Genomic DNA, 23,525 nt, shown 5'->3' on the forward strand with positions numbered 1-23,525 from the left:
TCTCTGTCTTGCTTGCCTTACTCCCTCACTTCCATTTCCCAAGGGCATCTGCCTAATAAACCAGGTAAGCCAAGTCCCTGTCACATGCCTATCTATGAGACAGCAGAACAGCAGAGACTTTCTAATGCCCATTTGTCAGATTAGAAGACCGAATTTTGAAGAACCACCTCTGACTTTTCCAGGGTCACCCCTTCCTTACAAAGGCCATCTATTTCTTACTAATCAGATAATAGCTCTTCATTGAGTCTCAGTAGTCAATCTGTAGACGCCGAGAGTTCCATGTCCAGTGAGAAGGGAAGAGAAAAATCACTCACAATGAGCGGCAAACATCAACACCAGCTCCCTTGTTCATTAACCAGCATTTATTTAGTACCCACTGCATTCAGGACCAGTGACCTAAAAAAAAAAATGAGAGTGCGTATTCTCTGTGTATAAGAAACTTAGAATCTAGTGGCAGAATACACCAGATGGAAGAGAAGCCTGGGCATAGATGCAGACATTCCCCAGTATACACTGATAGCTGGGGAGAGAGACAGGAGATCCTACAGGAGCAGAGAGAGTGACAGTTGACCTAGACCAGGGATGGTTGTCCGCATCGGTGTTTCCCAGAGGAGACTCATTTGTTCCTACAGGCAAGTAGTGTCCCTGGGTTTACATTGCTGTCCATGCTGAAGCTTGAATCACACTGACGAATCAATCACACAGCTGATGTCCTTGCCTCGGGCCAGAGCTAAGTCTTGAGAGATGCTGGAAAGTTAGCCAGAAAGAGGGGAGCAGAAAAAAATCCTTCCAGATGGTGGGAGAAGCATATGCAGAGCCTGGCAAGCATCAGACAACATTTTAGGGGGTGAGATGTGGTTTTTTTTTGCAAGTATTTGTAAGAGCTGAAACAGCACTGATCAATCACAGATACTGGGGAGAGGGGTAGTAGGAACTGGGCAGCAGGGTGGGCCATCTAATAAAGGGACATAAGCTAACAGAACATGATGATGAGCTCTGGAGATGCAGAGGGGCAAAATGGGTAGCATTACAGAGGCAGCAGCATGGGAGCTGGATTAAACAATGAAGAAATCTAGCTCCACATGGAAGGCCCATGTTACGGTGCAATTACTGTCCACCAAGCACATGGCATACCATTCTAATAGGGTTCCTTCAGAGTGGAACTCAGCACAGCTGCCCCTGTGGGTACAACACCCAACATACAGAGCAAAACCAGAGGTGGAAAGAAATGCCTGACCTCACAAAGGATTGCACACATCCCTTCACTCAAGCCTCTAATAGGTTTTCGTTATTTTAGATTGAAGCTAATTGTCTTCAATGGGTCTCGATAAAGCCAGCTTCCAGGGCAGGAGCAGCCATGACAGCTGACATCAATGGATTCTGAATGTTTCCATAGTCTTTTGACATATTTCCTCTCCTGGAGCATGTCTCTTGAGCTTCTCATTCTTAATTTTTTAGCAATATTCCACTAACTCTTAGAGTACTCCTATGGTGACTATCTTAGTTAGGGTCTCTATTGCTGTGATAAAACACTGTGACCAAAAAGCAGCTTGGGAAGGAAAGGGTTTATTATACTTATATTTCCATAGCACTGTTCATCATTGAAGGAAGTCAGGACAGAAACTCAAGGAAGGGACCTGGAGGCAGGGGCTAACACAGAAGCCATGGACCAGTGTTCCTTATTAGCGTGCTCCTCATGACTTCCCCAACCTGCATTTTTATTGCATCCAAGACCACTTGCCAAGGGGTAACATCATTTACAGTGGGTTGGGCCATCCCATATCAATCATCAAACAAGAAAATACACCACAAGCTTGCCTACAGGCTAATAAGGTGTGGGAATTTTCTCAATTGAGATTACTGCTTTCAAAACGACTATATTTTGTATCAAGATGACATGAAACTAACCATACTTTAACCGTGGTGGTTTGAATGAAAATGGTACCCATAGATGCATAGGGAGTGACATTATTGGGGGCATGGCCTTGTTGGGGTAGGTGTGTCCTTGTTAGAGGAAGTGTCTCACAGAGTGGGCTTTGAGGTTTCATAAGCTCAAACCAAGCCCAGTGGCCCACTCTCTATTTCTGCTTGCTGCCAATCTGGATGTAGAACTCTCAGCTACCTCTCCAGCACCATACCTGCTTGCCTATCACCATGCTTCCCACCATGACAATAACGGACTAAACCTCTGAACTGTAAGCCAGCCCCAATTAAATGTCTCAGAAGAGTTGCCATGGTCATGTTGTCTGTTCACAGCAATAGAAACGTTAACTAAAACAGTTACTAAAGAAGTTCACACACACACACACACACACACACACACACACATTGCACTTAGAACACTGCCTGACTCCCATCAAGAGTGGTGCCAGACATTATTTATTACTTATTGTAACCCTTAGCATTTATCATAGTAAAACCCAAGATCTTAGCATGACTCTCTCCCAGGTCCTGACTCCAGCTTTCTATGTTCTCTTCTGTGGGTTTTTCTAGTACCATCTCTTTAAATTATGCTGACCTACTGGTAGTTTATGCAAACAGAACCCAATGAGACAGAGCTTTAGACAGAAGCCCTGGAGCTTTGGCATTGCTCAGGGAACTAGAAGAAGACAGACGTCACAGTTAGGATAGCAAGTTGCATGCAGAGCATGGGAAAAGCATGGAGCAAGTGCAGCTTTCTAGGCTGGGAATAGCAGGGTTCCTGACATCTCTATGTTCACAGCGACAAAAAGGAGTGGTTGCCAGAACACAGAGAACATGAAAGAATTGGAGACCTGGGTTGAGGGATGTAGACTTCTCACTATGACTTGTAGGGAGGAACCAAGATATTTTAGCTTTTACCATCCCTCTTCCCTTTCCTGCATCCCCACCCCTGTAACAGGTGCACTCATTCAGAATCCAGAGGATAAAGCATCTGTGTTTCCTCCACATCCACTGCCTCCCTAAACACAGAACAGAATGAATATTGGTAAAACTCAGCTTTCAGAATCCAATAAGCTACTCTTTGTCTTAGTCCATGTGGACGGCTATAGCAGGGTACAATAGCCAGGGTGCCTAAACAGCAAGCAATCATTTCACATGATTCTGGAAGGTAGAAGTCTAGTTATCAGAGGGAGAGAGGAAAAGTATGGGGAGGAGAGAACAGAGAGGAAAGAGAGGAAGGAGACCTTATGTCCCTCACAAACACAACAAACACACTAAAACATCATGGAGGCCTCTACCTATATGGTCAGATAAATTCCCAAAGACTCCATCTTCAAATCCCATCCCATTGTAGATGAGAGTTTCATGGAAGTATATGTATGCTCACCCATGGGGACATATGCAGAGGTCAGAGGTGGACATCACAATGCATTCTTCCACCAATTCTCCACATTGAATTTGAGGTAGGGTCTCTCTCCCTGCACCTAGAACTTGTTGTTTTGGCTAAGCTAGCTGACCAGTGAGCTCCAGGACCTGCCTGTCTCCACCTCCCCAGTACTGGGTTATAGACCCACATTGCTGCTCTCAGCTTTAATGAGGCCACTGGGGCTACCACCTCCAGTCAGTCCTCAGGCCTGCACAGCAAGGGCTTCACTCACTGGGCCACAGCTCCAGCCATTTTAGCCTCTTAGCATCTATTTTTCCCCATTCTCTTTTCTGGTTTCTCATGGCCCCCAGCTCTCTGTTCTCTCCATTCTAGTGTTAATCTTGACCTGATTATAGACAGAGCTTTCTGTTTTTGGTAATATCATTTTCTGTGGCATCTGCTCCAATCCACACTTTACATTTTGCCATTGTCCCACTGAGCACTCAAAGCAGCCCATAAGCCCATGGTCTGGTTACTCTCTTTTGTAGTTGCCAGTGTTAGTCTACAGCCATGGTGTTCCTCTTCTGTCCATTTGATGTGCTATTCAGTTTGTCCAGCGGGCCCTAGATACTGACTTCCCACATGATTCCTGAGATACCAGGATCCTCAGCTTTTATGCCCTCTACTATTTTAGAGGAAAACTCCCAAAACGTTGACCCTCCCCACATCAGGGACAGATGCTATAGCCTCAAGATCCAGATACACGGTCTTTTGTGCATGGCCTTGAATTGTATTTACTGTCAGAGAGACTTCTCCCTGATCTCACCAGACCTTCAAAACAACACTTGGAGATGTTATTTTTGCTCCAGATTAGCAGAGTGACTCTCTATAGAGTGAGGTGATTCGCCAAATAACACACAGTTGGTAACTGTGGTAACCAGGCATCCGGCTACCTTTTTAATGTAGATTTTCTCATCAAAATTGAAGTTCCATAGCAACAGGGAGTTTTGTATGTTTTGTTCATTATATTTTATCCATTTAAAAATCATGTGTTTTAGCATACAGAAGACCTTGAAAGCAAGAGGTGTTGGGAAGTTAGGGATGAGGGCACAGAGGGAGAAAGGTCACATGGGACCTTAAAGTAGAAAACAGGATATTGGTAGTGGAAGGGCATAAGGAAAAGGAAGGAGGATAAGAAGCAGAAGAGAGAGTACCCCAAAAAGTGTGCTTAAGAAACACTGTAACGAAACATAATTCTTTGTAAGCTACTAAAAATCTTAAAATAAATGTTAAAGAAAGTGTCTGTCCCAACAGAAGTGCAGAGCAAATGCGGACCAACTGGAGCCCTATCATCCTCATGACAACCCCATAAAGGAGGTGCTGCTGCTGCCCTAACTCTACAGATGATAGAGCTTAGGGGGGTGAGAATTTTAGCCCCTAATCTCCCCTATTCCACATGTCCTTTGTTGTGAGTCTGAGTCTAAACCAACACTGGGCTAGGAGGCCTGAGCTAGACTGCAGAACATTTGTTTCGATGTTGAGTTTCTAGAACTTCTCATAGCGATCTGGCATCACTGTGATTTCCCAGTCTGTGACCAGCGGCTAGTCGGGATTTCCACTACTCAGAGAGCTGAGTCATTAGGGATGGAAAGTAGGTACCATCACCAGTCTTCAGTTGGTTGGGAAGGGGCAAAGAACCCAGGAGGCAGTATAGCACCATTCACTCCATCTTTGCAACTCGTTAACACTGGGCTCCCTGCCAAGAAGAGGGTGAGTGTTGGCCTCCATTTCCTGGCTCCTCATTGCATTCATCCAAGTCTATAGTGCAATCTCCCCATGCTTGGCAGTGGGTGCAGGGTTCAGGATGAATACGGTGAACTCTGGAAAGCATTTGTGTATAGCTCATGTATCTGGGTGCTTATGGAAAAGTCCCACGGATGGATGCTGAGCTGAGGAAGCAACTGAAGCTGTCCATGGAAAGATGAAATCCCTTTCCTCTCAGGAGGATGGGACAACAGCCCTGAGGTGAAGACACCAAAGAGGCAGGACATGAGCTAATGCTCAAAGATGAACCAGTCTTTGTTAATAGGGGACAATATAGTGACCCTGTGACAGCATTTGCATCTGAAATGCAGAGATTCAGACGTTCCCCCAAAACATAGCTAATGTGTGTCTGGGACTGTGATTAAATGGATGTCTACCTGACGATCCTTGGAAAAGAAAAGGAACAATCAGGCCAAAGACAATACTTGATCAAAGCATTGGAGCAGCCACAAAGAGCCAAGATCTGAAATAAGCAGAGAATGAGTTCACTGCGAAATTAGCAGTGTGCTGACTCCATCACGAGAACTCAACTTCTCTAATAGGCAGATTCCTTCCCTCTCAATGAAGCAGGCTCTCACCTTCTAGGGGCTTGGTAGGAACCCATGCTACAGGTTCAATCGAGGAATTTGGCTACAGTGTTCAGTAAATGCTGCTTGTCTTTCATTAGAAATATAAGACACAAGACACAAGACCAGGCAAGAAGGCCTGAAGCTTCAGACTAAGCCCTGTCAAGTACATCAGACTAAGTTTGAATCTTTACTCTGCTGCTCGCAGAAACATAGCAGGTGGTATGCAAATGTTTATTCAAAGTTAAATAGTGGATTTGATCTAAGCAAGGAATGAGAATCTAAGTTCATTTTTAGGGCTATATTGTGAGTGAGACATTGTGCGGCTCACCAGAGACATCCGATGAATGGGGCTGGAGGAGACTCTGTCTTGATCCTTCTGGAACTGGAGAAGGATGCTGACATGAGGAAGCAATGCCTGTGTCCAGTCATTAGCATGACAAAAAGGAACCCACATGTCAAAGATCACAGACACCCCTCAGAGTAGCACTGCATAGTCCTAGCTCTCCTGCCTTTGTTACATTGTCTTTCTCTCTGTCTGTTGTCTTTTTTGCCCAACTGCAGTCGAGCCTCATGAAACTGGAATTGTCTATTTACTCCAGCCCTCCACCATCTCCCCATGGCCTCACATTGGCACTTACTTTGTTCTTAATAAATAAGTAAATGAGTGAAGGAACACTCTAGATCTCCTCGCAAGAGTTTTCCTATGTGGAGTTGTCTAATAACATTTGCTAGTACATATTAGTCATTTTGATGGCTCTAAGCACTGATCTACAGACTTTCAGAGTATGACGTTATTTTAATCATGAAAATAATATGTAACCAATGAACTAATTCATCAAAAAATTGTATTTAGAAACTCGATGTTCAGCCCTAAATAGAGGCTGTGGGGAGAAGGCTGCGTCTGCTTCAGGGCTCCTCTGTCTGTATTTTATAGCAGTCTCCTCCCTGCCTTTCCTGCTAAGATTTGATTTAGCCTTATGAAATCCAATCAGGCCTCCTCTGCCAAGAAGCTTCCCATGATTACCCAGAATCTGGGCATTAGCTTCCTCACTCTCCTTTGGAAGGTCTCTACTAATATAGAATGAACATCTCTAAGAATGGCCCTCTAAAGCACACAGTCTAAGCCCTGGACCCTATGACTGTGGTAAGAGCTTATACCCAAGACTGTTAGGTGAAAGGCATGGGTGAGCTTGAGAACAGAAGATCAGGGCTGGATCAAATCAGATGGGGCCTTGACACCTCCACTATTGCTGAGTAATGACAACACTCAGGAGGCTAAGATAGGAGGCCCCAGAGTCAAAGGCCAGTCTGAGCTATAAAACAAGACCCTATCCCAATAAATTAAATGATTAAAGGAAAATGAATGTTCTTTTGCAAGTCAGTGGAAGAACACAGGAGTAAATCAAAGCATGAGAAGAAAAGACATGGCCCTCTGTGGCCAGTTATGGTTCACTGTGGCCAGTTCTAGCCAGCTTTGGCCAGAGGGAGAGGCATCATGTGGGAAGGAGTCCAGATGACTAGGGATATTGTGTAGCTCCTTACTTGAAAGCCAGGACGGGGAAAAGGAATTGCTCCAAGGAAACGAGAGTGGGATGAAATCTTCACAAAGCCATTAACTTATTCTATAGCAACAAAATACTTCTCCAGCCCCATGTTTTGTTCTTCCTAATACTAGTGGAGCTGAGTGAAGTGGGCCATCTTGCTCCCTATAGCTTAAAAATAATAATTGGTTGATGATGCTAAGGACATGCCCTTCTCAGTTCCCTGTGAACTCCTCTGACCTACCTGAACCCACACAAGTTTTCATGACTCCCAAACCTTCTTTACTTGCAAATGTGTCGCCTTACAATGATCTGCTCTCAAGTGATGAGAGAATTGTCCTGCTATGACTGTGCTATTGCCATGGAAAGGTGCCAAGTGTCTGTTGGCTGCCGAGAGAATTACAGTCAGCACATCAGAAAGGGACAGAGATTTACAGTGTGTGCTTGGATTAGCTAAAATTTCATTTTCTCTGTCTTTCGGGTCTTAAATTTTGAGATGAGTTAAGATATGGATTCTCTAGCAAGAAATAAAAGCCTGGGACCATGAATCAGGTCAATGCTAGAAGGCAGTGAAAGGAATAGAATGAAGATGTGGGATTCAGAACATGGCTACAGGCCTAGTTAACCTGTGTTTTTCACCTTAGGCTACACTTTCTTTGTGAACTTGGCAATCAGCGTACAAGATCTGGTATCTGAGATGCTGTAGGATAATGCTATTGTATACTGCAAATATTTGTCACTCATATTGGCTTAATAAAATACTGATTGGCCAGTGACCAGGCAGGAAGTATAGGCAAGATGATGAGACTAGAAAAATTCTGGGAATAGGAAAGGTTCAGTCTGTAGTTGCCAACAAGATGCAGAGGAAGCCACATGAAAAAATGCTGCACTGAAAAAAAGTACCAAACCATAGTTAAACATAGATAAGAATTATGGGTTAATTTAAGTTGTAAGAGCTAGTTAATAATAATCCTGAGCTAATAGGTCAAACTGTTTATAATTAATAAAGTTTCTGTGTATTTTGTTGGGACTAAACAGTTACAGAACTGGCAGGACAGAAACCTCTGTCTACACTGAGATTCTATGTAACTGAGTATGTCACAGAGGTCAGGAACATGGTCTGGGGTTGGGTCACAGTCTCTTGGGGTTATTTCACAAGGCTGCCCATGCTTTCTTAGGGCAAGCCAGTTAGTAGACTTGAAGGAGAACCATCCGGGCTTCTCAGTCATGGTCAGAGGCTGCACATCTTTGGGTCGCCACTCAAGATGCAGCCTCAGCAAAGGCACAAAAAGTGAGGGTTATAAAGTGTTGCTGTGAGCCATGATTTCTGAGATCCATGAACAGAAGTACACAAGGACAATCAAACTTGGGAATTCAAACACTCAGTTACTCCTCTCTGCTGCTCTCTGGAAAACCGTGTGTGTTTTCATCCCTTTTTATATCAGGAGAAAAGTATGTCTGCTTTTGAGTCTTCTGTCTTACATTTTCAATCATTTGAAAGGCTTTCATTATAAAATTCTGCATGCTCATAATAGTTTCAGTTCCCATCTGGCAGGCAGGCTAGTTCTAGCTTCACGGAGGTGACCCCTCCTTTGCATAACCTCATCCCTTAGGTAATAATATTTCCTCTCTATATTAAGAACTGATACCAACTGCCTGGTTTCAGTGGCCTCTCGGTCACCTCATTGTCTCCCTTGTCGAAGCTTCTATTACCAATGGAGCAAATTCTCTGATATTAAATGTTCTCTGATTTATACGCTGAGAATTACATAGTTCTGGTTTCTAGTCTAGCTCTACTAATATGTCTTCCTTCCCTGTAGTGGTTTGAATGACATATTTCCCATAGTTTCAAGCATTTGATCATTTGATCCCCAGTTGGTATGCTGTTTAGGAAGGTTTAAGAGGCATAGTCTTAAAAAAAAAAAAAGACATGGTCTTGAAGGAGGAAGTGTGTTGCTGGAGGTGGGTGGGCTTTGTGAGTTTAAGGACTTCCTCCATTTTGAGTTGCCTCTCTGTTTCATGCTTGTGATTTAAGATAAGAACTCTCACCTTAGTGTCTGTACCAGTTTGCCCTCCCACCAGCAGTGAGTGGGTGCTCTCCTTTCCACATATCCACAGGGCTCAGAAACCTTCTTTATAATTTGGGGAGTCAGTCTACAGTTTATTGATGATACGTGCATATTAAACAGCCCTCTGTGGATGGATGTTGAGAGGAGTATAGAGTTCCCAACTCTTATATTCTTCTCCAGCATGTTGTTTGCCTGCTTGCTGCCATAGTCATGATGTTCATGGACTGACCCTCTGATTCTCTAAGCAAGCACCCAATTAAATGTCTTTTTTTAATATGCAAAAAAAAAAGAACTCTCGCCAGGCGGTGGTGGCACACGCCTTTAATCCCAGCACTCGGGAGGCAGAGGCAGGCAGATCTCTGTGAGTTGGAGGCCAGCCTGGTCTACAAGAGCTAGTGCCAGGACAGGCTTCAAAGCTACAGAGAAACCCTGTCTCGAAAAACTAAAAAAAAAAAAAAAAAAAAAAAAAAAAAAAAAAAAAAAAAAAGATAAGAACTCTCAGATTCCTGTTCTTGACATCATGTGTTTTTTCTAAGATCACGGGCTCTGGAACCACAGGCCCAAATACACTTTTCCTTTTATAAGTTTCCTTGCTCACAATGTTTCATCTCAGCAACAAAAAGGTGGATAATAAATGCCTCAGCTCAGAATGGCAGTGTACTGATGAGCCATTTCATATACAACATTGTTTTTTTTTTCCATTGTTACTAAGTAATGGCAGATTAAAATTATAATCCCCCAAAAATTTTTAGAAGAATTACAACTTTCTACAGCCCAAATGCTCAAGCATGCCTCTTTGCCTGTCCTCCTTTTAAATTCTGCATATTTTTTTATATTCAACTAAATCACCAGGAAGATGTCTAATAAAATTCACTTTTCTGAGAAATGGCTCTGCCCTGTCTCCAGCAGCCACCGTCACAACGCACATCCTCACCAACAGTGTGTCAATGACAAGCTCTCTACTGTACATCAAATGTGTAGCGTGCATTCTACTGGCTAACCGTGGTAGTTTCAAGGAGAATGGCCCCCATAGGCTCATCTATTTGGATGCTTGGTCCTCAGCTGGTAGAACTGTCCTGGAAGGATTAGAAGGTGTGATCATGTTGGTGGAGCTGTGTCACAGGGGGAAGGCTCCGAGGTTTCAAAAGACTTACACCCCTTCCCAGAATGCCTCTCTGCTTACTGTCTGTGGTTTTTTGAGGTGTGAGCTCTCCGCTGCTACTCCAGCCAACATGTGTGCTGCTTGCCACTGTGCAAGACCACAATGATAGGCGCTTAAACTTCTGAACAGCAATCCCAATTAAACACTTTATTTTATAAGTTGTTTGGGTCACGATGTTCTGCCACAGTAATAGAACAGTAAATAACAGCACCTGAGATTTTAGGATAAGCATGACTCTGTCACTCCTCTCGGGAATCTGACTGCCAAAGTGCTACTGGAAATTAGAAACAATAAAAAGTTTACTTTTCCAAATTGTAGAGGCTTCTGTTTTGTAGTACCAACATGTCACTTAGCATGATGTCCTTTTACATTGCCTACCAAGAAACTCAGAGCTAATCCCAATGATCAGTTATAGTAACCATATCATCCTATGTAGGTAACATTATTTTTGCCTCTGCGTTTACCCACGAATATTGTTTAAATGTATTTTAACAGCCTTGTTTTACAGCTATTTTGAGTGTGAATCTCTCAAATGTTTTTAATTGGTAGATTGGGTGTCCATTGTATATAAAATACTTAATTATCTTTGTAGAGGACCCTAGTTTCCAGGTAAATGTTAGAATTCGAGTAAAGAACTGAGTTATCGAGTTATTGTCGAAAGCAAATGGCAGTGTAGATCATAATATATAATGTACAATCTCATACAGTTGCTGATCTCTTCTTAACAATTGCTTGTACAACAACCTATGGCCTCAGCTCATTGAGATTTTCCTCATCATAGTAAAATAAAAGCCTTGTTTCTTGGTACTTCTGAAGTCATCTCAATTGCCTCTCAAGAAGACTAATTGTCTCACTTTGTCCAACAGAGTACTCAGCAATTGGACCCCCATGAGGCCCGCCTCAGGAGAGTGAGTGGGATTTGAATCTTTCTCATCAGTCTTGGGAAAGCATCCACTTTCTGGCCTCTTAATATTCAACCCAGGGAAAAACTCAATTCAAAGGGCTTTGTTTTTCTAATGGAGCTTCTCTGTTCTCAGGCACCTGCCTCTTAGTTGATCACTTCTAAAACGTGAAAACGAGGCAACTTAGCGTCCCATGAAGAGAAGGGATGTGGCCAACTGCTGGGTGCGGTGCCTGTGCATGCTGGGGCCTCTGGCAGAATTCAGCTGCTTCAGCCTGAGCCTCATTAGGAAAACACTCTTCCACATATTCCCTGGCCAAAGTGAGACTGCGGGAACAGCTGGAATAATCAGAGTGGGAGGCAGGCAGAGCAGCTGCCAGAGCAGGCACCCCCTTGCCACTACCAGGGCCACTACAGATGTCATGATTAGCCCGGCCTCGCTCCTCCTGAGCCCTGACACAACCTCCGAGTCATTCTCCACCTGCAGGCCAGGAAGCCACCCATGGTGGGCTTGGCATGCGAAAGCTAGAGACACAGGGTCCTCTCCTTGTACTGAGCTATCTGACACCTGGGGAGAAAGCCTGGGCTTCTGGGGTTGCCTAAGAAAACAGGGCAGACTGGGAACTCTGCACTTCAACCAGGACTCCCGCTTACCCAAGACTATTTCTCCAGTGGGGCCTGAATATTTTGGGGATGTTGTCATTCTGTAAAATTGGAACTACTGCTTCTTCAGATTTTATTTCTGCCTTCATTTTTCCTAATTATGAATCAGCCACCTCTACTGGGTGACTCCAGAGAACTGAGCCAGGGCTCCTTCGTCTTGAAGAATATCCGCCTTCCAAATCTCCATAGGATGATGAGACTGTCATTGATGTAAATTAGCATAGGATAGGAATGAGCACCATAATCTATAGAGCCAGAAATCTACTAAATCTACTAAGCTATGATCTGCCAATTTCTATTTAGGAGACTTGAGAAAATCTCAAAATTCTTAGGACCTCAGACTTTGATGATGATGATGATGATGATGATGATGGCGGCGGCAATAATAGCGATGACATCATACTGAGTTCATAAGGGCACTCCAAACATCATACTGATGGTGTGTGTTTAGGGCTTATCACAGCTATGTGAAAGTACTTCATGGTTCTAGCTGCTAGGATTGTTTTGATAACTGGCTTCCAGCAAACATGTTTCAAATTCTAGTTTCTTTTAGTTCAATTTCTCTTTAATCTCCTCTGTTAATTTACTCTGGGGATGAAAGTAAAGGGTGAAGGTCTGTTGGTCTAAACGGAAGCAATGGGCCTGATGTCAGAGCAATGACCCCGGCCCCACCCTAGAGGCACAGCAGTGTAGCCCTTGCAGCTCCTCCCTCTGAAAGTGGCTGGCCTGTGACTAAGGGAATCTGCTCCATCAGGAGTCTCCAGGAGACAATGTATTCAGTCTCATCACTACGTGCTTCTCCCCAATCACATAGCATTATACACCCCATCACCATGCTTCTGAAAAAAAGCCCCAAATGCTAATTAGTCCTCAAATTATCATTGATTTGATTTGATGTTGAATCAGCTTTGCCACTTATATTTAGGCAAGAGCTTCAGATTGGAGATGCTCTCTCTCTCTCTGCGATTGGGTTTTAAATAACTCCTTGGGGCCTGTCTTGCTTGTTCGGTGTGTTTATGTCAAGAAATCAGTCCCGCTGCTCTCCACGGCTGCAGTTGACTGCTGGACTGACTAAGAGCAAGGAGGCATTCTCCCCTCGGCCCAGCGCACAGTACCGGAGACCTGGAATGCAGACATTGCTACCTTGCAGAGGACAGCGGAGAAAGAAGATAGATAGACTCGGGTCCTGCACACTTGGACAGGAAGGAAGGGCTGGCCTTTGGGTCAGTCCTTATCATCACAACAGATCACTCTCTTCACTCTCACTTCTAACAACCGATGACAGGACCACAGGGCTCTGCCACATGACACACAGGCAGTGAGAGCACAGCGATTGAACCTACGAGAATATCCAGGTCTTCTTGCCCTAAGCCTACCAAGGAATGTTCCCCATCTTCTTCGCCATCTTTCACCTCCCTCTTCTCCTATCCCTTCTCTGCGGCCCACCTTCAAAGTCCCCAGTCTGGTTCCCCATTCCACAGACACTGTCAGCAAAAAAATTGCAAAAAGCCCACCTTGACTTTGTTTACAAAGCTAAATTGATTGCTGTTTTGAAATTTCCCCTGTGGAATTATACTTAAGGTAATCATTTCACTTAAGAAAAACAGTGTCTCAGAAGAGCATGTATTAGGTGTCAGTCTAAGAACTAACCATTGCTAACCTGCATCTCCATAATCATGGATAACCTTTTTGAAACAACTTTTGAAATATGAATCGGGGCATGCTTTCTCTGAAGCTTGGGCTTGTTTCATTAATCCCTAGGCTGGACTTTGCTTGAGAAATCAATATGTTCTTCAAGGAATTTTAATTTCCCTTTCAGGATAACAAATCATGCATGAAAGATAAAAGGAAGAGAGGAAAAGAAAAGGGAAGTAAGGAAGAGGACAGAGGTGGTAAGAAGGCAAGCAGACTGGAGATGGCTCTTCATGGCTGATTCCACATGCACAAGGTCCAGGGTTTAATAACCAATACATACACAGAGAGAATGGGGAGGAAACGAGGAGGAGAGGGAAGAAGAGGAGGAGAAGGACAACGTTGAAGTTCCAGGATCGCCCAACCAGGATGGCTCCAGCCCCCAACCCCACTCTTCCTGACTATCAATGATGGGTGTGTGGGTATAATAAAGTCTAAGGCACTAGAAGCAAATGCTAGGTCAAATCCCAATTCTTCTTCTTCCTAGTTGAATAACCTTTAATGTAAAAGGAGACTGCTTTTCCATTTCCCGTCTGCTCAGACCTGAAGAGTCACATAGAAACTATATTCATTACAACACTGTTTGGCCAATAGCTTAGGCGTATTCCTAGCTAGCTCTTACATCTTAAATTAATCCATTTCTTTAATCTGTGTATCACCATGAGGTTGTGGTCTACCAGATAAGGTTTTGGCATCTGTCTCCTTAGACAGCTACGTGGTGTCTGTCTGACTTACCTTCTTTTCTTCTCTATCTCAGTTCAGATTTCCCGCCTGGCTTTATTCTGCTAAGCCATTGGCCAAAACAGCTTTATTCATCAACCAATAAAGCAACACAGATACATAAGGACATCCCACGTCAGATCTTGGGTGTGGGAATGGTACCAGTACCACTGCCAGGGTGGAGTGAAGATGAGTAGCACATTAGGATTCTAGTAGATTCTAGGATTCTGGAAGGTCACCACTGTCAGTTATTGTAGACGCCATGATGGATTGTCTAGACCAGCTTCAAGGGAATGCTTGTCAACAACCCTAGTTGTCAGCACCATGAGAAATTACCCACTCTGACGGAAGTAGGTCGCCAGTGTCTGCATGAGGAGGGGGATAATGACTCAGCAGAGTGACCAGGGTATATTTAGAAATACATATGTATACATATATGCCTATATTCATGCAGTGACAATTGATGAACAGTCAGGGTATGAATTTTAAAGAGAGGAAATCTAGAAACTAGACATCAACAAAACAAACCAAATAATCCATTTAAAAAATAGGATACAGATCTAAACAGAGAATTCTCAATAGAGGAATCTCAAATAAAGCACTTAAAGAAGTGTCCAACATCCTTAACCGTCAGGGAAATGCAAATCAAAATGAGTCTGATTTGCCATTTTACACCTGTCAGAAGGGCTAACATTAAAAACACAAGTGACAGTTCATGGTGGAGAGGATGTAGAGCAAGGGGAACACGCCTCCATTGCTGATGGAAGGGCAAACTTGGACAGTCACTTTGGAAATCGATATTGTAGTTTCTCAGAAAATTGGGAATTGATCTACCTCAAGACATAGCTATACCACTCCTGGGCATATATCCACAAGATGATCTACCACACCACAAGGAAACTTGCTCAACTATGTTCATAGCTGCTTTATTCATTATAGGCAGAAGCTGGAAATAACCTACATGCCCATCAACCAAAGAATGGATAAAATAAATTGTGGTACATTTACACAGTGAAGTAGTACTCCACTGTTAAAAACAATGACATCATGAAATTTGCCTCCAAATGGATGGAACTAGAAAAGATCATCCTGACTGAGGTAAGTCAGACCGAGAAAGACAAGCATAGTATATACTCACTTACGAGTGGATATTAGCCATAAAGGATAACCATGCTACAATTCACAAACCCAAAGAGGCTAAGTAACAAGGAGGGCTCAAGGTGGAACATATAAATTGCATTGTGAAGTGGAAATAAAATGGACATCACAGGTGGACTGGAGGGAGAGGTCTGGATGGAGGAGGTGGGCATGAGAACAGGAAGAATCGGGTAGGAGGTGGATGGAGGGAAAGAGGACTGGGATAGACATCTGGAACCAGTGGCATCTCTGAGATGAACTAGAAACCTGGTGCAATGGGAATTCCCAGGAATCTATGAGAGTAGACCTAGCTAAGGATTCTAGCAATGGAGAATATGGTGCCTGAACCAGTCATCTGCTGAAACCAGACAAGACTTTCAGCAGAGGGACTGGGGACCCCAACCCAGTCACATAACCTTTGAACGACAATCTGCCCTGGCTTCAACATTTGCTGGAATAAAGGTGGCATAGAAACTAAGGGAATGGCCAGCCAGTGACAGCTCCAGCTTGAGACCCGTACCGTGAGAGGGAACTCACCCCTGACATTGCCTGGATGACCAGTACCCAGAGGCAGGATAGCCCAGAGACTTGGGATAGAACAAAATATGACTGGTTAAAAGAGGTCAATGAAATGATTCCTAATGATATTCGGCTATACTCGTAGATTATTGCCTGGCCCAGTTGTCATCAGAGAGGCTCCACCCAGGAACTGGTAGAAACAGGTGCAGGCCCACACCCAGTCATTCAGTAGAGATTGGGGAATCCTGCCGAAGAGGTGGAGGAAGGATTGTGGGAGCCAGAGGAGTGAAGGACACCGCAAGGAAACCACAGAATCAACCAACTTGAACTCATAGGGACTCCCAGAGACTTAACCACCATCCAGAGAACTTACATGAGACTGGCCTAGGCACTCTGCACATATGTTATAACTGTGTAACTTGGTCTTCTTGTGGGACTTCTAGCAGTGGGACGAGGGGTTGTCTCTGACTCTGTTGCCTGTTTTGGGACCCTTTTCTCCTACTGGGTTTCCGAGTCCAGCCTCAATAGGACAGGGAGTGCATATTGTTACTGCATCTCGATATGCCATAGCTGACCGATATACATGGGAAGCCTGCCCTTTTCTGAAGAGAAAGGAGGAGGAGTGGATGGAGTGGGGAGAGAGGATTGGGGGAAGGGACTGGAAGAAGATAAGGGAGGAAAAACTGATCAGGCTGAGGAAAATTAATTAATTTTAAAAATAGAATAAATAGACACAAATAACAAAAAAGGAAAGGAAGAGGAAGGAGGGTTTGGAGTGAGGAAAGGAGAAATATGATTACATTGTATTCTAAAAGCAAGGCTCAGCCATTTGGAGTCAGTGACATTTAGCACCGTGGGACACTTGCTCCAGAGACCCAACCTCTGCAGTTATGGTACCGCCAGGCCTCCCTCAGTCTCTGGCTTCTCGCACTGCTAACCCTGTATATCACCCCAAGATCCTCCTGGAGGATGCGCTGCTAGCAAAGCTAAGCTGTGAGAACTACTCCTCTTTCCTAAACAACTGGGTGAAGCCCTGCTCCCCAGCCCCATACCCAGTCCCTAGCTGAGGTCCTCAGCATTTCCTGCCTGGACTTGCAGCCAGCACCAACCCAGCTAAGTGTCACGGCCTTCTCTCCAGCAGGCAGATAAGCACGGCCCAGCTGGGACAGAGCCTTTCCCCTGCCAGCCACACTCTTCTGTTCCTGCCCTTCTGTCTGAAGACTATGGAGTATTCCTTGATTTATACAGCTCCCTACTCAATGTTCGTTCTCTTCCTTTCTTTCGAATGCAATCAATTCTTTTTAAATTTTTATTACCTTCTTTTTTTTAACTTTGCACATGAATTTGTGCCACAGCATTTGTGTGGAGGCCAGAGGACAACTTGCCAAAGTCAGGCCACACTTTCAGGTCATCGGGCTTAGCAGCAGGTGTCGTTACCCATTGTACCATCTCCCTGACCCTAACCAGATCATTTCTGCTCCTATCTCAGGGACTTGCTCAAATGTTGCTTCCTCTGGGAAATATAACTCTAGCATCGACAGACATCTGGGATAAAAGAAGTCCATTCCTTTTATGTGTTTTTCTGGCTATAAAAGTAACACCATTTGAGTGCAGAGCTGTAGGAAATGCGGACCTACAAAAAGACACAATAGAAGTTTCTCATCATCTTGACACCGCTGTTACACACTACTTCATATTTTTTCTGTGTATCTTTCTAGTCTCTTTTCTTTGTACGCATATCAAACTCGATATGCACAGAAAAAATGGTTTTTATGTGCATGCTAGTTTTCAACTTTATTTTACAATTTTGATGAACTGCAACAGATTTTATTGTTTGCCTAGTCCTCTGAGCTATCATTTGGGGGATGCTAGTATTCAATTTTGTGGTGGTATCATAATTTATTTAATCTTGCTTGTGTTTTATTCATATGTGTATTTTAATACCTAACATAGTCCTGAAATGCAGTGTGTGTTCAGTAAATACTTACTGGTCATATTTCCTCCATATTAAGAGAGAGGAATTCAAATTCCTCACCACCAATATATTTCTTCTAATACTAGTCCCATTTCTTGTCTTTACTGCCAAACATCATTCAGACTTATGAGTTTTCAGAGATAGTAATTGCTGCCTAAGCCATGTTGTTTGGCTCCTGCATCTACACTCTTTGCACATCCCTAATAGTGAGAGTATCAGCAGCCTTCTGGAAGACCCGTTCAGTGTGTGTTTGGTTCCACCCTGCCCGATTATCTCAATAATGTGTATGTATTGACACCTTCCCTCTTAGAATCCTCCTCTGCCCCTGGCCAGTGCCCCCATCTCTACTGTGGATCTCATATATCCCATCTTACTATTGAGCCCAGACCCCCTTCCTCTACCCACCCTTGATATATATTTTTATGTTTTCTCAGGGTTCATCCTTTAGGACCTTTTTTGTCTACGAACTGTATTTTAAAGGCCATCATGCTTCAAAGAATAACTTGTGTGCAAGAAGCAGAAATGCAACCCAAGCAACCTTTGTCTAAAGAGGAAGGGATTAATTATTCACAGGACCCAAGAAAGGGATTGATGGCCAAGTACACTGAAGGCAGAAATGACTTGACACCAGGAACAATCAGATGTGAGGCCTGAAAAGAACTTATGGGTGACAAATGCCACGTCATCTGATTATTTCAATATCTCAATTTGATTGCCTCTCACTCAGACGTTCTTCACTGTCATCAGAGAACATACAGACATGGAGAAAGCTGAGTCCCCATACCCTTCCCTGCCTTTCCTTTGTAGAATGGAGAATTATAGCATTTTCCTAGTTTTATTTTATTTTTTTTAAAAAAAGAATACAAACTATACCCTTTTCATTTTACATACTGATCCCTGTTCCCACTCCCTCCCCTCCTTTAATTCCCTACACCATCTCCCCCTCCCCCTATCCACTCCTCAAAGAGGGTAAGGCACATTGCTTTGGGGAAGGTCCAAGGCCCTTTCTACTATATCTAGGCTTGGCAAGGTATCCACAGAAAGAGAATGGGTTCCCATGCTCTTGGACAGGTAGGACAACATAATAAAAATGGCAATCTTACCAAAAGCAACCTGTAGATTCAATATAATCCCCATCAAAACCCCAACTTAATTCTTCACAGACCTTGAAAGAACATCAATCAATTTCATATGGACAAAAAAAAAAAACCCAGGATAGCCAAAACAATCCTGTACAATAAAGGAACTTTCGGAGGCATCACCATCCCTGACATCGATCTCTATTACAGAGCTGTAGTAATGCTTGTACATTTTCCTAGTCTTAATTGTAAAAAGATAAAGTTGGAACTCTTATTTGTTAGGCTTAGATTGAATGTCCATTCATGGACCAATCAACAATCATTAGACAAAGTCATTTGAGGAGATAGTGACTCCTATATGTCATAGAGTGCAGCCAAGCAGAGGAAGCATGGAATTCTACAAACGTAATGTAAGGTTTGTTCCCAGGGAAATTAGAGGGGGTGTTGTTAAATAAATAAAATTCTATCCAATAATGCCTCTATAGACAATATTAATTGAAGAGTAATTTTGCAGAGTTCAGAAGAAAAGATAAAAATAACAAATTGTAAAAACAGCTCCAAAACTTGTTCTGTCTCTCTCTCTCTCTCTCTCTCTCTCTCTCTCTCTCTCTCTCTCTCTCTGTGTGTGTGTGTGTGTGTGTGTGTGTGTGTGTGTGTATGTGTGTGTGTTTGGTTCCTTTTATTTTAATGCCTATTCACCAAGCCTAATTCAGCTTCCCAGGACGCAAAACAAAAAGATCTTCCAGACAGTATACCAAATATTTTGACTGCTGAAAAATGCGTAGTTCCAATTTTAAACGAATAATTTAACAGCTGGTTTTCACATCAGTCTTTCATGAAGTTGACCCAAGTTTCCCTCCTCAGTGTCACAAAGTCTTCACATAAAAGAATGCATGAGTTAAGTCTCTCTGGACTCACCCATAGTGGGTGGAGAAAAATGATCGATCAACATTTGTCCAAATAAAGACACACTCTGAGGCTTAGGGACATTGTGGAAAGTCTTCTATATTTTCACCCCATGAACCCCATTGTTTGAAGTGTTTTCCCCCTTGAGAGACTGAGAATTATTTTTTAAGTCTGTTCTCCTCTATAATTCAATTATATATTTTCACCTGTTGCCATGTGATGTGTCTATGCATCCTGCTGAAGAACTACGGATGCCTGCCTTATTGACTTTGAATTTGATTGTGTGGTATGCTATAGCCTATAAAATATTAGGAATATGTTTGGCCAGGAATTCTGCATGTGTTTGATGGTTTGGCCTGATTTGTCTCATTGCTGCCTCCACTGGAAACACTACATATGGTAGATGGGGGTGTTCCAGCCATGGCAATTGATGGATAATGAGGTCAACAAGCTGAGTTACACTCAAATGAACCCCTGCTAATCTACAGCCTTCATGTAATAGGAGCAAAAAATCATGATTTCTTGTCATAAGTCTCTGGGGCTATTTATTATTACAACAAAACTAGCTAATATGATTTCTAAAATATACTGTATATGTTGTCGTGCTTTATACATTTCCCCCTTTTTAAACTTTGTAAACTGTCATAATTAGCCATTGGCTAGCTAGCTACTGTGTAAAATAGGTAATTACTTATTAAAGTGGGAAGTTTCTGATTGGTGGAAGCTGCCAGACTTTGATAACCACCTTTGATAAGCCACACCTCTGCAGCTCAGAGTCTTCTTCACCATGAGCCTCTATGAACTTGGAAAGCTGAGGAACACAGTCAAATGGGTTGAAACAAGATCATGTTTGGAGGATGCCTGAACATATCAATTTATTAGTGAGTGCTAGCTCAGTGAAGAATCCATGAACCAATGGTTGAATTGTATAGTCTATTCATTTGGCTGTAACAGTTATCGAGAGCTCGCTATACAGTAATGCATGTAGGGAGTATGGCAATGAATCAAATGGATAAAATCCCCCGCCCTTGTGAAGAGTAAGAGCCTAGGAAAGAGAAACAGAACAGTTAAGCAGACAGGTAAGTAAACAATGTAAGATAGATTTAGTATTATAAAGAAAAAAATAATTCAGATACATAAGGCACCAGCACACTGGCTAAACCATACACAGTCAGTAAGTCTGCCTCTAAGAGGTATATTCCAGCATCTATTTGACCAAAATGAGAGCATTCACCATGCAGATGCTTGAGGGAGGAGCATCTCAGATACAGACCAGCATAGTCAAAGAAAGGACTTGGGTTGATAGAGAAAAGGCAAAGGTTGCTGGTTGGGGCCAGTGAAAGGAGGGCAGGAATTAAGTAAGTTAGGGGTGTGAGCCAGACCCAAGGCATCTGGTAGAGTTTTAGGTATTAGTCTCAAAGATGAGTGGGGGTCCAGGAGGAGTTTTAGGGGATGGTGATAAATATGATCTAAATACTTCTTATTCATGTATGAATTGTTTTAAAGGGAGACCAAGAGAGCTCTAAGAAGAGCAAGGATTGAGGGCTGTCTTTCTTTCGCACGACCCAGCACCCCCAGCACCCCTCCCCAACCCTGCCCTGCTGTATGCTAGGACCAGTGCTCAACTACAGTCTTAAGCTCCTAAACTAAGGCGACCCACCCAGAGCGGTGAGTGCCTGCCAGCCAGGCAGGCCTCAGGGTCCCCTGTAAGGGAGCCGGGCACCTTCAGCTCCGGCACCAGGCTTCCTGCGCGCTCCTGGATACCCCCCCCCCACTTGCTCCATTCATCCTGTTGGCCCTGGATCATTGGGCTACCAGCGCCCCTGTTTAGTTGCTGAGGAATCCCATCAGGACGGGTGAGTGTGTGCTATCCAGGGGCGGACTGTCCCAGAAGAGAGCACAAACCCCCTCCCCCAGCTCCTTCTGCAGGGCTGTCTTTCTTTCACACGACCCAGCACCCCCAGCACCCCTCCCCAACCCTGCCCTGCTGTATGCTAGGACCAGTGCTATACTACAGTCTTAAGCTCCTAAACTAAGGCGACCCACCCAGAGCAGTGAGTGCCTGCCTACCGGGCAGGCCTCAGGGTCCCCTGTAAGGGAGCCGGGCACCTTCAGCTCCGGCGCCAGGCTTCCTGCGCGCTCCTGGATACCACCCCCCCCCCACTTGCTCCATTCATCCTGTTGGCCCCGGATCATTGGGCTACCGGCGGCCCTGTTTAGTTGCTGAGGAATCCCATCAGGACGGTTGCTGAGGAATCCCATCTGGACAGGAACGGTTCCTGCTTCTACACTGAAGAGATATACCCTGACAGTCAATCACAGTAAAGACTGGACCAAGAGACCAGGCCTCTCCTGGCTCCATTTGAAGGAAGAGATGGGAAGGCGCCAATACAAGAATTCCTCCAACAATCTGAAAGGCAACATGACACCACCAGAAACCAGGGATCCCGAAATAAGAATTGTACACCCTACTCCTGAAGAAATAGAAGAAATCAACTCAAAAGTGAACTATATGAAAATAATAGAGGACCTTAAACAGGAGGTGAAAAACTGCCATAAACAATTAGAGATTACAAACAAAAAGGTAGAGGAAATGAATAAATCGCTCAAAGACACGCAAGAAAACCAAGAGAAACAAGAAAAAGCAATCAAATAGGTTAGGGAAGCGGTTCAAGACATGAAGAATGAAATGGAAGCAACGAAGAAAGCACAAACCGAGGGAAGAATGGAGATGGAAAATCTGGGTAAACGAACAGGAATGACAGAAACAAGTACTAACAACAGATTACAAGAGATAGAAGAGAGAATATCAGACACTGAAGATACCATAGAAAAAATAAACACACTGATCAAAGAAAACAGCAAAACCAACAAATTCTCATCACAAAACATTCAGGAAATTTGGGACACAATAAAAAGACCAAACCTAAGAATAATTGGAGTAGAAGAAGGAGAAGAAGTGCAGCTCAACGGTACAGAAAACATACTTAATAAAATTATAGAAGAAAACTTTCCCAACCTGAAGAAAGAGGTACCTATGAAGGTTCAAGAAGCATACAGAACACCAAATAGGCTGGATCAAAAAAAAAAAAACATCCCCTCGCCATATAATAATCAAAACACAAAATATACAGAAAAAAGAAAGAATATTAAGAGCCGCAAAGGAAAAAGGCCAAGTTACTTATAAAGGTAAACCTATCAGACTTACACCTGACTTCTCTATGGAAACCATGAAAGCCAGAAGGTCCTGGATAGATGTACTGCAAAACTAAGAGATCATGGATGCAAGCCCAGACTACTATATCCAGTCAAGCTTTCGTTCACTATAAATGGAGAAAACAAAATTTTCCAGGATAAAAACAAATTCAAACAATACGTAGCCACAAATCCAGCCTTACAGAAAATTATAGAAGGAAAATCACTAACCAAGGAGTCCAACAATGCCCACAATAACTCAGTTATCTAGAGACCTTTCACCA

The sequence above is a fragment of the Microtus oregoni genome, unplaced genomic scaffold (assembly GCF_018167655.1).
Source record: "Microtus oregoni isolate MIOR12 unplaced genomic scaffold, Mior012 000005F_ref0000423, whole genome shotgun sequence".
In the NCBI taxonomy this organism is placed as follows: Eukaryota; Metazoa; Chordata; class Mammalia; order Rodentia; family Cricetidae; genus Microtus; species Microtus oregoni.